General features: G+C 39.8%; 1 protein-coding gene across 1 annotated transcript in view; it reads right to left on the reverse strand.

Moving 5' to 3' along the window:
- PMFBP1 (polyamine modulated factor 1 binding protein 1) overlaps window positions 1-14,240 on the reverse strand; it is a 3,624,986-nt gene that overhangs the window by 1,113,925 nt on the left and 2,496,821 nt on the right. The gene's annotated exons all lie outside the window — the stretch shown is intronic.

Below are 14,240 nucleotides of genomic sequence, written 5' to 3' on the forward strand. Positions count from 1 at the left end.
ACGTAGTGTAATTCCCAGAAAAGCATGACTATATTAGCAAAAATGGGGGCACAAGCTGCCCCCATTGCAACACCATCAACTTGTAAATAAATTTCATCCTGGAAATAAATGAAATTATTTTTTAAAACCAATTCAATATTCTCAAGAATAAGTCTAAATTCATTATTGGACAAAAACTTGAATTCAATTAACATATACTCAAACCAATCTAGTCCAATGCTGTGCGGAATAACAGAAAAAAGATCCCTAACATCTATAGTAAGGAATGCATAATGGGGTTGAAAGGATAATTGATTTAGTTTCTTTAATAGGTCCCACGAGTCAATAAGAATGTGCGTATATAATTTATAAAAAGGTTTCAGTTTTGAATCTATGTATATTGCCAAAAGTTGTGTTTTTGAACCTTCAGATGTTACAATGGGTCTCATTGCCACATTTTCCAACCCTTTATGATTTTTTGGAATGCCAAACATTGTTGATAAAAAAGGTTTTTCCACCTTGAAAAATCTATATAATTTCTCATCAATCAGACCTTGTGTTAAGTTGTCTTCTATCACCATGTCTATCTTTTGATAGGCTATGTTTAACTAATTTCTGGAAGAAATAGTGTATCTACCGTACCCATTTAAAATGTCCATCATTTTGGCAGTGTAAGTCCAGTTGTTCATTAGAACCACACCACCCCCTTTGTCAGGCTTCATGATCCTGATGTCGGGGTATAAAACCCTAAATTCTTCCAACGTCAGGCTTTCTTCTACTGATAAATTAAATTTAACATTGTAGTGTCTATTGTGACATACCAGCGTTTTCAACTCGTTAATAACAACATTTTCAAAATTGTTAATGTCACACTGTAAACCAGGATTGTATGTACTTCTTCTAGTTAAAGCATTCACATGACCCTTAATGTTGTTAGTGGTGTTTAAGTTAACATTAACATTCTGTTTTGCTAAATATTCTAAATTTAATTTCCTAGTAAATAGTTTTATGTCTAAGAATAATTCTGCCATATCCAACCTCCTAGTTGGTACAAAAGAAAATCCCTTTTTAAATAGAGAAAAATGTCTGTTCTCAATTTTAATGTCCGTGTAATTGTAGATAAAAAATTCACAACCTGGTTGACTAACTACGATATTGTCATTGTTGGATGTAATGGTCTCTGGGTCTGAAATCCCAATATCCTCAATCACATCTTCCCTTACATTTGATAGACAACACAAGTTTAAATTTTGTAAATGGATAAATAACTCAAGCAAGCGTTGACAGAGTGAGAAATAACCTTCTATGTGTAAAAAATCCAAGTAATCCGGTCTTCTGAGACAAATAATTCAGTTTATTACACAGATAAACCACGATAAGCGCTTTCACTAACTAGTAGCTTCTTCAGATCACAAACAGGAAGCACAGGAACCATGTGCTTTAAATATCTGCATGTTAATTAATCAACCAACTTTTAAAGCAGAAGCGCCATAAAACCTAAAAACTAAATATATAAACATAAAATCATCTCAAGATGCAACAGAAATAAACAATGGTGTATGCATATTACTTTTAAAAAATTAAAATAACTTAATTCCATAAGAAACAATAAAAATTGAAGTAAATATAAGAACATGTTGTGAGCAGCATACTATCAAGTACGAAAGTGTATACAGCCTAATACATAACTGCATGTGATAGTCATATTATTAATAATACGAGGCAACTTAGAAACTATACATAGTAGATGCCATCAAAAACATGAAACCATATACAAGTCGAAAGAACTATTATCAACCAAAGTGATACTTGGTATAATAAGGTCAGTGCATAAACAAAGATGTATATCTGCATATGTATAAAAATGTGTATATAAATGTAGTGTCTTAATAAATATATGTATCTAAATATAAAAGAATGAATGAATGTGTACAAAAATATATATAAATAAATAAATGAATAAATAAATAAGTTATTGTCTAAAAATGAAGCTAAAACCATTAACATTAACAGTATTACAATATAAAATGAATAAATTACCCAAAAATGTGATATATGTATGTGTATGTATATGTATGGGAACAAATATCAGAGCATATTGAATTCTTAAAAATTTCAGAATTTAGTGTGCCTACGTTTCTTTAGGTGTGGTCTGATAGATGCCCTTTCATTTAAACCATGACCTTTATCAGCTCTCAGCAAAATAATCCACCTACTTTCTCTATCTTCGGTATGATTCATGATGTCACCTCCTCTTACATTAACATTCATTTTCTCCAGCACCCTAAACATGAACTTGTGTTCAGGACTTGTTTGTGTGACATGCTTGGCTAGTGCATTCTGCAGATTACCTTTCTTTATATTATAACAGTGTTCCCTTATTCTGTCTCTTAATACCCTATTCGTTTTACCAACATAGAAACATGAACACACACGGAACCACACCTTGTGGACAATGCAACTTTTGCTCCTCAATAGATTCTAGCATAGTATTTATACATCCAGATACACAGAGGGAAATATATACCCGAGCCAATGCCAACTGTATGACACCTGATGTCATATACCTTGCTGTATGTGAACTGTGTTCATGTTTCTATGTTGGTAAAACGAATAGGGTATTAAGAGACAGAATAAGGGAACACTGTTATAATATAAAGAAAGGTAATCTGCAGAATGCACTAGCCAAGCATGTCACACAAACAAGTCCTGAACACAAGTTCATGTTTAGGGTGCTGGAGAAAATGAATGTTAATGTAAGAGGAGGTGACATCATGAATCATACCAAGATAGAGAAAGTAGGTGGATTATTTTGCTGAGAGCTGATAAAGGTCATGGTTTAAATGAAAGGGCATCTATCAGACCACACCTAAAGAAACGAGGCACACTAAGTTCTGAAATTTTAAGAATTCAATATGCTCTGATATTTGTTCCCATACATATACATACACATACATATATCACATTTTTGGGTAATTTATTCATTTTATATTGTAATACTGTTAATGTTAATGGTTTTAGCTTCATTTTTAGACAATAACTTATTTATTTATTCATTTATTTATTTATATATATTTTTGTACACATTCATTCATTCTTTTATATTTAGATACATATATTTATTAAGACACTACATTTATATACACATTTTTATACATATGCAGATATACATCTTTGTTTATGCACTGACCTTATTATACCAAGTATCACTTTGGTTGATAATAGTTCTTTCGACTTGTATATGGTTTCATGTTTTTGATGGCATCTACTATGTATAGTTTCTAAGTTGCCTCAGATATTAATAATATGACTATCACATGCAGTTATGTATTAGGCTGTATACACTTTCTACTTGATAGTATGCTGCTCACAACATGTTCTTATATTTACTTCAATTTTATTGTTTCTTATGGAATTAAGTTATTTTAATTTTTAAAAGTAATATGCATACACCATTGTTTATTTCTGTTGCATCTTGAGATGATTTTATGTTTATATATTTAGTTTTTAGGTTTTATGGCGCTTCTGCTTTAAAAGTTGGTTGATTAATTAACATGCAGATATTTAAAGCACATGGTTCCTGTGCTTCCTGTTTGTGATCTGAAGAAGCTACTAGTTAGTGAAAGCGCTTATCGTGGTTTATCTGTGTAATAAACTGAATTATTTGTCTCAGAAGACCGGATTACTTGGATTTTTTACACATAGAAGGTTATTTCTCACTCTGTCAACGCTTGCTTGAGTTATTTATCCATTTATTTATCTTTTTTATAAGCAAGCGTGCTGTGGCAGTAACCAGCATTTTTAATTTACCTTTCAACAAGTTTAAATTTTGTTCATTATTAGGAGGAACAGTCAGTGTACTAATCTCTAGACCAAAAAACTGTTCACTGTCCAACACAAAATGTTCCTGACCAGTGTACTTTTGATTACTCAAATCAACATCTTTGTCGTTGTCTTTTCCCATAATGCTGTGCTCATTAACTAAGTGAAAAAATGTGTCATGTCTAATACAAGAGTCAACTGCTAGTATCTCTGTACATGCTGGTTCATCACCTGAGCATATGTGGGGTGTGGGTGTAAGTTCTGTATTCTTTCGGACCTCCTTGGTCCATCCTGTTCTAAAGGGATGTCATTTTCAATTTCGTTAATCCCCCTTAAACTATTTCCAGAATCCAAGTCTATATCACCCCTATTGTTAGGGTATTCATATAGTCTAGGTTGTTTAGACCTAGTATCTGGTTGATTCCAACGTGGAAAACCCTTTTGAAATCTAGCCCTAACATACCCATTGTTTTGTCCACTATGACTGTTGTTATGATTGTAGTTGTGAGTTAGTAAATATACTTGTTCATGTTCGTAGGCCCAGTCATCTCTCTCCAATTTGCCCATTTTCCTTTTGTAGTTCTTTTTCACTATATTATCAACATCATTAAACAGCCTGAGGTAGTTGTGTTTGTATTCCCTTATGGTAAATAGTAAGTCATCAGTAATTTCCTTATTAATTTTGTCTATTTTACCACTCAGTTCATCAATTAGTACATTGTTATTGTTAATCATAACCTTAATAATGGCTAAACCACAACCATTCAAAATTTCCACAATATCATTATATAGCGTTGAACCCACGACAGTTTCATTGGGAAATTTGTTTAACCTAAGTCCCTTAGGGACATGTTTTCTGATCAAACATTCATTTAAGAACCAATTGTCCAAATTTAAGTTTTTAAACTTTAACATATGCTTTTTAAGTAGCTTACATTTCTCCGCGTATGAGGTGTCATTTTGTTTTAGTCCTTGTTCGGGTCGTTCCACAAACCCAAAACTCTTATTTAACCATTCCGTTAAATTAATGTCTGCATATTTAACAAACATGTTGTCATTATGTCCAGTAATCTCCTCTCGTGAAGAGTTCAAATCACCATTCTGCCGTCCTGGACCTCCACAGGTTACTTCATTTCTCCTGCTCTTCCTACTGGAATTAGCATCACTGCCTCTCGCTGGTTGTGCGCATGGAATAAGGTCCTCCGACCTCTGCGTACTGGTTTCCGGTTGACTAAAGGCTTGTAACAGCCTTGTAAGTTCGCCGATCAACGACTGCTCGTTTCTGGGCTGTGGGACTCCTTGGTTGTCTGATAGATCCATAAGAAACGTCACTGGTAAAGTACAAAATGGAAAACGGGAGAAGTAAACTAGTAATAAAATATGCAATCCCGTAACAGACTCGATAAAGGCTGTCCCACAAAACGTCACCAAAGTCAGTAAAATCAGACTCTTCAGTCCAAGATAAAATTCCACAAAGGTTTAATACACGATAAAAGTTGAACATAGGTTAAGCGCTTTCATTTCCACAGTAAACGGAAACTTCTTCAGAACAAAGCAGTACATCATATAACACACCTATATATATCATCCATTAAATTGATTGATTTGTCAGATCCAATTAATCAGTCATACAATTTGAATTTTAAAGTAACATGATGGTATAGTTGTTGTTAACTTAAAAAACGTGTCGTTCACGTATTAACTTTCATTCAATACACTAGAATATACACCTTATACTATATTTGTGTGCAAAATCACAAGGTTTCATGAGTTCATAAATCACATAACTATATAGTGTCTGATTTAACCAGCCATATATATAAAAAAAAAACTGGAGGTGGCCTAACTACCCTCAATGTTCTGATAAGTGATAGTGTGACCAACTTGCTGGGTTGTGGGTCCCCTTTCACTTTCTGTAAGTCCCAACGTGCTTTCACATCCATGTTACTAGTGTGTCATGTTAACTTGTTTATTCAGTGCAGAAACTGGTTATGCTATAACCAGTTTAGCTACTAGTTCACCTTTGTCTCCTTTTCTATCCATTCATAGCTATCTTCTAACTATTGGAATTGTTTTTTCTTGAAGTGTGAAATGTTCATATATTTCTTCTACATATCATACTGCAACACAACTACAAGACATCCCACCAAGTCGCACATAAAACACTGTGCTACACTCTTACACTGACATTCCAGTTCTCAAGGCTGATTTGGGATACATTAATGTGATCAAACAATGCCACATGTCTGTGGGATACAGCAGTAGTTTGTTGGGATCAACTACCATGCTAGAGAAATATACAGCTAAGGGCTAGCATGCTGTTCATCTCAGTGTAATGTGGTAAAGAAGTGGTTATATGGCTACAGTCCACATAAAAGAAGGGTGGAGGTAAACAGCATCAAGATGCCTGACATATTGGGGCCATTAGATGACTATATGCTGTGTTCCCTTTTCTGGGTACATAGCTTTCAATAATATAAACAATACAATACAAAAATGCAAATGGTTACTACCGATGATATATCTTAACAGTCAGTGTCTCAAAGTATATAGTTCTTCCGCAGTGATTTATGTTTGGAAATGAGTTCAGGACACGTGAAAGACAACCCTACTTCACCAAGACAGGCAAGACACTGCTAATTGCATTGCTTTCTATGGTGTAAGAATTACATTAGATTTCAACCTCCAAGTGTCCCTGAAGGCGATGACTGCTGCCTGTCCAGCACAGTGTGCAGTATCTGTTGTGACATTCCTGCATGAGGTAGGATAACAGTTACATACACGCAGGGTTGCAAATTGGCTCACAGACAGGGCCCATAGAGTGAAAGTTGCAGATTCCAAGTCAGACTGTCGATCAGTCATGAGTGGAGTCCCACAGGGCTCGGTCCTGGCCCCTCTCCTGTTTGGCATCTACTTCTCAGAAGTCCAGGCCAGCACAGAAGGGCTCCAGCTGACCAAGTTCGCTGATGACTGCAAGCTAGGAGAAATTATCAACTCCCAAAGTGATGCAGACATCCTGCGAAAGGGCATCTCTGAGACCAATGACTGGTTAAGCTTAACGCCAAAAAATGTGTTATCGCCATTGGAAAAAACTCAGTTCCCATGAATTACCACATTGAAGGGAACCCACTGAACACTGAAGGGGCAATAGAGATCTGGGCACCCAGGTCGACAGTCACCTCACCTTCGACCACCACATTGCCACTGTGGTCAGAAAGTCCTTCTATGTGGTACATCTTATAACCAAAGGTTTCACATCCAGCAAGAAAGAGGTCATCATCCCTCTCTACTCATCCCTCATTAGACCAATCATCGAATATATGCACCATTTGGCATGTACCTGACCAGACAGCTACAACAGCTGGAGAGGCCACAAAAGTACCTCACAAAAAGGATCCTAGGCCTTAAACATGTCTTACATGGACAGACTCAAGAAAAGTACAGTTGTGTACACTTACCATAAATGTAGATGTTCGAGTATTCACTGTTGCAGTCATTACATTTGGGTAATCTGCTTGCAGGTAGCCCTCAGTCGGCCTGATTAATAAAGTCTTGGATCCTGCATTGGTTGCTGTCCCTTCTTCCATGACGTCAGGTTGTCAGGGGTATAAAACATGCAGCTAACGCCATTACATCAGTTTTTCTTGCCCCAGATGTCAGGTGCCTCCCTAATGGGAAGCAATTAAACATAAAAGCACAAAGATATGCCTCCAACAAAAAAGCAAATACACCAAAAAGGCTTTTAAGCATAGTAAAGGAAAGTAGAGGTATAGCCAAAAGACGTTAGGGGGCTGGAGGGAGGGTAACCAGGACTGCAACAGTGAATACACTTGAACATCTACATTTATGGTAAGTGTACACAACTGTACTATGTTCTTCATGTTTCACTGTTGCAGTCATTACATTTGGGTAGATTCCCAAAGCTATGGTTGGGAGGAGGAATTTAGATAGCATTAGGGCCAGCTATAAGGCCCTGCAAGACTGCAGTGGCAAAGCCAGCTCTGGATTTAGAGAAAATTGGCAAATGATAATGCTTGGTGAAAGTATGTACAGAACTCCAGGTAGCAGCTTCTAGGATGTCCCTGGTAGGGACGCCTCTGAGAAAGGCTGTAGAGGTAGATGCAGCCCTGGTGGAGTGAGGTCTGATCCACTGGGGGATAGGTTTTCCATGGTGCTTATAGCAGAAATGAATGCAATGGCTTAACCATTTAGAAATGGTTTGCTTTGAAATAGCCTTCCCCTCTGCCCCTGCAACAAATGCCACCAGCAGTAGTTCAGATTTCCTTTGAGGTTTAGTCCTGTCCAAGTAGAATCTAAGTTGTCTGTGCACATCTATGGAATGTGGTATCCATTCCCCTTTATTCTGTGGATTGGGAAAGAAGGCTGGCAAATGAATGGACGGATTAAGAGCCACACTGGATACCACCTTGGGCATGAAGGATGGATTGGTTCTGAGGGACACCCTGTCCACATGAAAGATGATGAAAGGCTCCACTGCCATAAGGACCTGTAATTCAGATACCCTTCTAGCTGAAGTGATTGCTAAAAGGAAAGCTGTTTTCCAAGAAATAAATTTTAAGTCTGCAGTAGCAGCTGGCTCAAAAGGAGGTAGAGTGAGTTTCTCCAAGACAAAGTTAAGGTCCCAGGCTGGGGTTGGAGCTCTCCTGGGTGGTCTCAAATTTTTGGCCCCTCTGAGGAACTGCCTGAGCAGTGGATGAGAGAAGAGGGGAGGTTCTGTGTTATAATGAGCTGAAATGGCTGAGGCATGGATTTTAATGAAGGAAAAAGACAGGCCCTTGTGAAGCATCTCAGTTAAGTATTGTAAAATTTGAGGTAAACTGAGCACTGCTGTGCTCATCCCTTGAGATTGGTTCCAGGCACATAATCTTTTCCATTTTTCAGTATAAGATTTTCTGGTACTAGGCCTCATTGCCTCTACAATGATATCCATCACAGGTTTGCTGAGGGATGGTAAAGGAGAGATTAAATAATTAGCCAGGCTGCAAGGTTCAGTGTTGGAAGCTGAGGGTGCAGAATCTGGTTCTCCTGCTGAGACAGCAGGGAAGGAGTCTGAGGCAGGTGCCATGGAGATAACCGTGACACACTGTGCAGGAGGGGGTACCAGTGTTGGCACGGCCAGTCTGGAGCAATCAGAATCATCCTTGGTTTGTCCTGCTTGATTTTTAGTAGTACTTTGGAGAGCAGAGGCAGAGGGGGGAAGGCAAAGACTGATAGGTTTTTCCAGCTGAAGGACAGAGCATCCACTTTCCAGGCTTGTTTGTGGGGAGTCCACTTGGTAGTTCAGGGGAGAGGCAAACAGGTCTGTATCTGGGCTCCTCCATTTGCTTGTCAACATGCTGAAAATCCTTGGTTCCAGTTTCCACTCATGTGGGTCCATAAGGTTTCTGCTTAGTCCGTCTGCCAGTGTATTTAATTTTCCTGGCAGGAAATGAGCTTGTAGGTGCACTTGGTAGCTCAAGGCTGTGTTCCACAATGCCATGGCTAGTCTGCAAAGGGGGTAAGAATGTGTACCCCCCCCCTTGCTTGTTTATGTACCACATAACAGTGGTGTTGTCCGACTTTACCATTAGTTGTCCTGGAAGAATGTGGTCCTTGAAGGCTGTCGGAGCATTATGTACAGCTAACATTTCTTTTTGATTGATATGCAGGTGCATTTGACTTGGATTCCATTTGCCCTGAATGCACTTCCCTGCCAGGTGAGCCCCCCCATGCATAGTCTGATGCATCTGTTGTTAGGGTTTGGGTGGCAGGGGGTGGTGTGAAAGGTAGTCCCTTGTTTTGGTGGCAGGCCTCTGCCCACCAAAGGAACTCCAGGCGTAGGCGAGGTATGATAAGAATCATTGTTTCTAGGTCTTGAGAATGTTGACGCCATAGGCTTTTTAGATACCACTGTAGTTTCCTCATATGCAGTCTTGCATATGGAATTAGAAGAATGCAGGAGGCCATGAACCCCAAGGCTTTCAGTATTTGTCTTGCAGATAGCAGGGTTTTTGTGGCCACATGTTTGAAGTAGGTTGTCAAATGAATTTGCTTTTCTGGCGTGAGGTAAGCCATCTGGGAAGTTGTATTCAAGCTTGCTCCCAGGAATATAATTTGTTGACAGGGTACCAGGTGTGATTTATTTTCATTTATGGTGTACCCCAGGCAAGTTAGAACCCTTTTTACAAAGGCCAGACGATTCAAAAGAATGTCCTGGCTTTCTGCCTGAATTAGACAATCGTCCAGGTATGGGTATATTTAAATATTTTTTTGCCTGCAAAATGCAATAACTGGAGCTAGGCACTTTGTGAATACCCTGGGCACAGTAGATAAGCCAAAGGGCAGTGCAGAGAACTAATAGTGCGCGTAGCCTGCTTTGAAGCGTAGGTATCTTCTGCAAGATTCCCTGATTGGGATGTGCAGGTATGCTTCTTTTAAATCTAGTGTTGCCAACCAGGCATCTTTGCCTAGCATAGGAAGTAACTGGTGAATGTCAGCATCTTGAATTTTGGAATCTCCAAAAAGGTGTTTAGAGTAGACAGGTCCAGGATAGGACGCCATGAATTGTCTTTTCTGGGTACCAGGAAAAGTCTCGAGTAGAAACCTTGTCCCTTTTCCTCTTCTGGTACCAGTTGAATAGTCCCCATGCTTAAGAGAGAAAGTACTTGTTTTTGGGCCTCTGCCCACTGATTTGGGGGTAGGTCAAGTCACCTGCTTGGTGTTGGCAACGTGTGGAAGTGAAATCTGTATCCCTGGGACATTATATTTAAAACCCATTTGTCCTGGGTAATGAGCTCCCAGTTCTTTGCATGAAGAGCAATCTTTCTCCCCAAAGGGGCAGTCAGTTGATAAGTGCTTGGAAATTTTAAAAGGAAGTCATTGAGACAGTTTACCATAGGGGGGAGTGTTATTATTCCCAGACTTGGAAGTGGAGGCCCCCCACTGCTTAGTTCTGTGAGTCCCCTGGAACTGAAACCTGGGGTTTTTGCTGTGTCTGGGTTTGGCTTGAGAAGACCTGGAAGGGGCTGGAAAGGATTGATTCTTAGAGGGCCAGTGCCTACTAAATCTAGGAGGCTGAACTTGTAAAAAATCTTTAACAGTTTGCATAGATTTAGCTTTATCTTCCATCTTTTTAAGAACTTCCTTAGCCTTGTTCCCAAACAGGCGGCCCTGATTTAAAGAAGCATCCAGCAATTTAGCTTTAACATGATCAGGCAAAGATTGCTCCTTAAGCCAAGCATGCCTTCTGAGCACAGATCCAGTAACAACAGCCCTGCAAGATACCTCTAATGAATCAAAACCACATTTCAAAGTATGCTTTCCAACTTGTTCGGCAGAATGCATTAAATCATGTAATTCTTTATTTTCCACACAGTCAGGAATCAACATCATTTTCTGTTTAAGCAGTCCAATAACATATTGCTGATATTTTAACATATGAAACTGGCAGTTTAAAGCCCTAATGGCCAAGGTTGCAGAAGTGTAAACCTTACGCCATCTATCCAGCGCCCTGGAGTCCCTATCAGAAGGGGTAGGAATTTTAGCAGTAGAAGCCTTAATGCCCTTGGGCCCCTGTGAAATAGTCTCTGGATCTGCAGTAGGATTTTTGAAAAGGAACTTGTGGGACTCAGGGACCCTGTAGTATCTGTCAGGTTTTCTGTGAGCAGGAGTCAGGGAATCAGGGGCCAAACTAGATTCCGAGAAAGCATCATCAAAAATGTCTAGTACAGGAAGAATAGCTAAAGGCCTATGCTGAGGTAGGAGAAGGAAATCCTTAAGCCTCTTTTTTGAATCAGAAAAATCCTGGCTTTCCCATTGGAAATGCTCCCTTAGACTACGTAAGGTTCCCCAAAAGAAAAATCCTCAGGAGGGGAAGCAGAGGGAATAGAGTCCTCTGCATCAGAATCCTCATAAGTAGGTAAGGGCAAATCCAGATCATCAGAAGAGTCAGAAAAAACAGAATCCTGATCAGAAGATTCATAATCAACTTCAGTCCTAGGCCTCTTAAAAGGGGGGGGGGGGGGTTGGCTACCCCTGATTAGAGTTATTAGATCTTCAGCCATTCTTATCATTTGTTTTTTAGGCCTAGAGGCCTGAGCATGTGGCCTGGGCATCGTTTTTTTAGACATGGATCGAGATTTAGGCCTAAGTAAAGAAGGAGGCGTCAGTTTAATATGCAAGTCCGTAGGCCTGAATACACCCTCAGAAGCTTGCACAGCAGCTCCGGACCCATCCAAGGTAGATACATCCGTGGGTTCCATAGTTGAAGCATCTCGCAGCACTCCGAATGGGTCTCAGTAGAGGCCTGCGAATCAGAAGTAGTGGGTATCAGGGGCTGCAAAAGCACCTCAATGAGTACTGGCGAACTGGTGACTGGCTTAGGAGAAGCATCGTCGGCAGTTTTGGACCTCGGCAGCCTGTCTCTGTCTTTATCTTTGCGTTTTTTCGGAATCCTGGTAGTCGGATGGCTAACCGATGACATTTCCGGATAATTAAACCGAGAACCAAAATATTTAGAAGCGAAAATATAGCGACGATGGATAGTGCGCTGATTAAATAAAGCACAAAACCGACAGCAAGGTACTTCGTGGTCAGGGCCTAGACAAGGAATACAGTACAAATGAAAATCTTTATGAGGTATTTGCTTTCCACAAGTAACGCAATTATTAACTTTTACTGACATTGGTAAGGAGCAAGAAAAAGTTTCCCTAACGGGGTACTTAGCTTTAGTTGAAGACTTTGGTTCTGAAACTCGAAAACGAAAATTTCAGGAGTCAGCCAACCGGCACTTGCGAACTGCTTCTGCTTCGGGCACCGCACAGCAAGAAAGACTAATGTAATAGCGGCGGCTGCATGTTTTATACCCCTGATGACCTGACGTCATGGAAGAAGGGACAGCAACCAAAGCAGGAGCCAAGACTTTGTTAATCAGTCCGACTGAGGGCTACCTGCAAGCAGATAACACAAATTTAATGACTGCAACAGTGAAACACGAAGAACATCTTCAGCTGTTCTCAGTCTCTTATTGTCTACTTAGAGGTGATCTCTGCTTGACTTACAAAGCCATGTCTGACCCAACCCTTCTTGAAATGCTACACCTAAAGAAATCCCAGTGCCCCCACGCCACATGCTCCAGAGATGACAACCTCATTACCACAATTAACAGAACATGCTGGAGGGACAGATTCATCTCTCAAAGACTGCCCATACTCTGGAATAAGCTTCCCATTCATGTCAAGCAGAACACCTCGCTGGCCCTCTTCAAGAGAAATCTTGACAAGTGAATGGCTAACAGAAAGTTCACCCCAGGGATCACTCCTGTTGCCCTACTGGATAAGGGCACTGTGAACTAACATCGGGTGGGACGGTACCTGGGCAATGTTTTTGGGCTAGGCTTGTAAAGGCTCCAGGGCCATTAGCCTAGTACACACCTATGATCCTATGAACCTATGAAGACATGGTCACAGAATGACAAGATGCCCTCTACCCCCAGCAATAGCAGCTACATGAAAGTCAGATTAGTGCAGGACATGTTGTGAAAAGAAAAATTACCTCTCCCCTCTTACCTTTTTCACAAGTGGAATCTGCCAGAAACTTTCATCCTAGATAAGTCACTGAGGCAGCGAATGACTGAATGGAGGTAGATATCCCAAATAAAAGGCAAGAGTTCAATATGAACAATAACAAAACAAAAGTTTAAAGAGTGACAAACATATTGGTATAATGCTTCTGGCCTAAACTATGGTGAACCCTAGCTTGGAGGGCTAATCACAGAGGGTGTGCTCAAGTAGCCACTGGCCAGCTCTCCTATCCTGAGTGAAGTGGGTAAGGGAGATTACTATTTTCAAAGGGTGACTCTAGGTGGAGACCTGAAGTACATCAGTTTGCAGGATACTCAATGAAACATTAAAGCAAAATGTCACATGATCTTGGTTATGTAAGGAAGTATGCACAAGCTGAAGCAAGCACCAGTGCATCATGTGACTATCATCTGGGTAACATGAGAGGTAAATCTCCTCCTCCTTCTTCAGATTGTAAGTGAAGGCATCCTCATCCCATTCATCCCTGCTTGTGTTAAACAGGGTATGTAACATATCACTGCAGTGACATGGACAGGACCGGATGTAGGGGCTGGAGCAGGGGCATAAAAGGACAGGGATAGAATGAGAGGATAAGGCTACAGGGCAAGAGAGAAGGTGAAACAAACTATAAAAGCTGCATGTTGTACCCAATCAACTGTAAAACATGTCTTTATTTTAATATCCAAAGTAATAAATGAGAGACCACAGAGATTTTATATATACTTATATCAACAACAACAAAAAAAAAAAACCTTAATCAGCAGCCCTCCCAATAAATCTCCCAATTTTTATTTGCCTTCTCATATATTTTTAAACAAAAGCAAGAAAGCCCTTCTTTCAGTAGAAAGTTTCCATGAG

Source organism: Protopterus annectens, chromosome 8.part1 (genome assembly GCF_019279795.1).
Source record: "Protopterus annectens isolate FY-2018-M chromosome 8.part1, PAN1.0, whole genome shotgun sequence".
Lineage (NCBI taxonomy): Eukaryota > Metazoa > Chordata > Ceratodontiformes > Protopteridae > Protopterus > Protopterus annectens.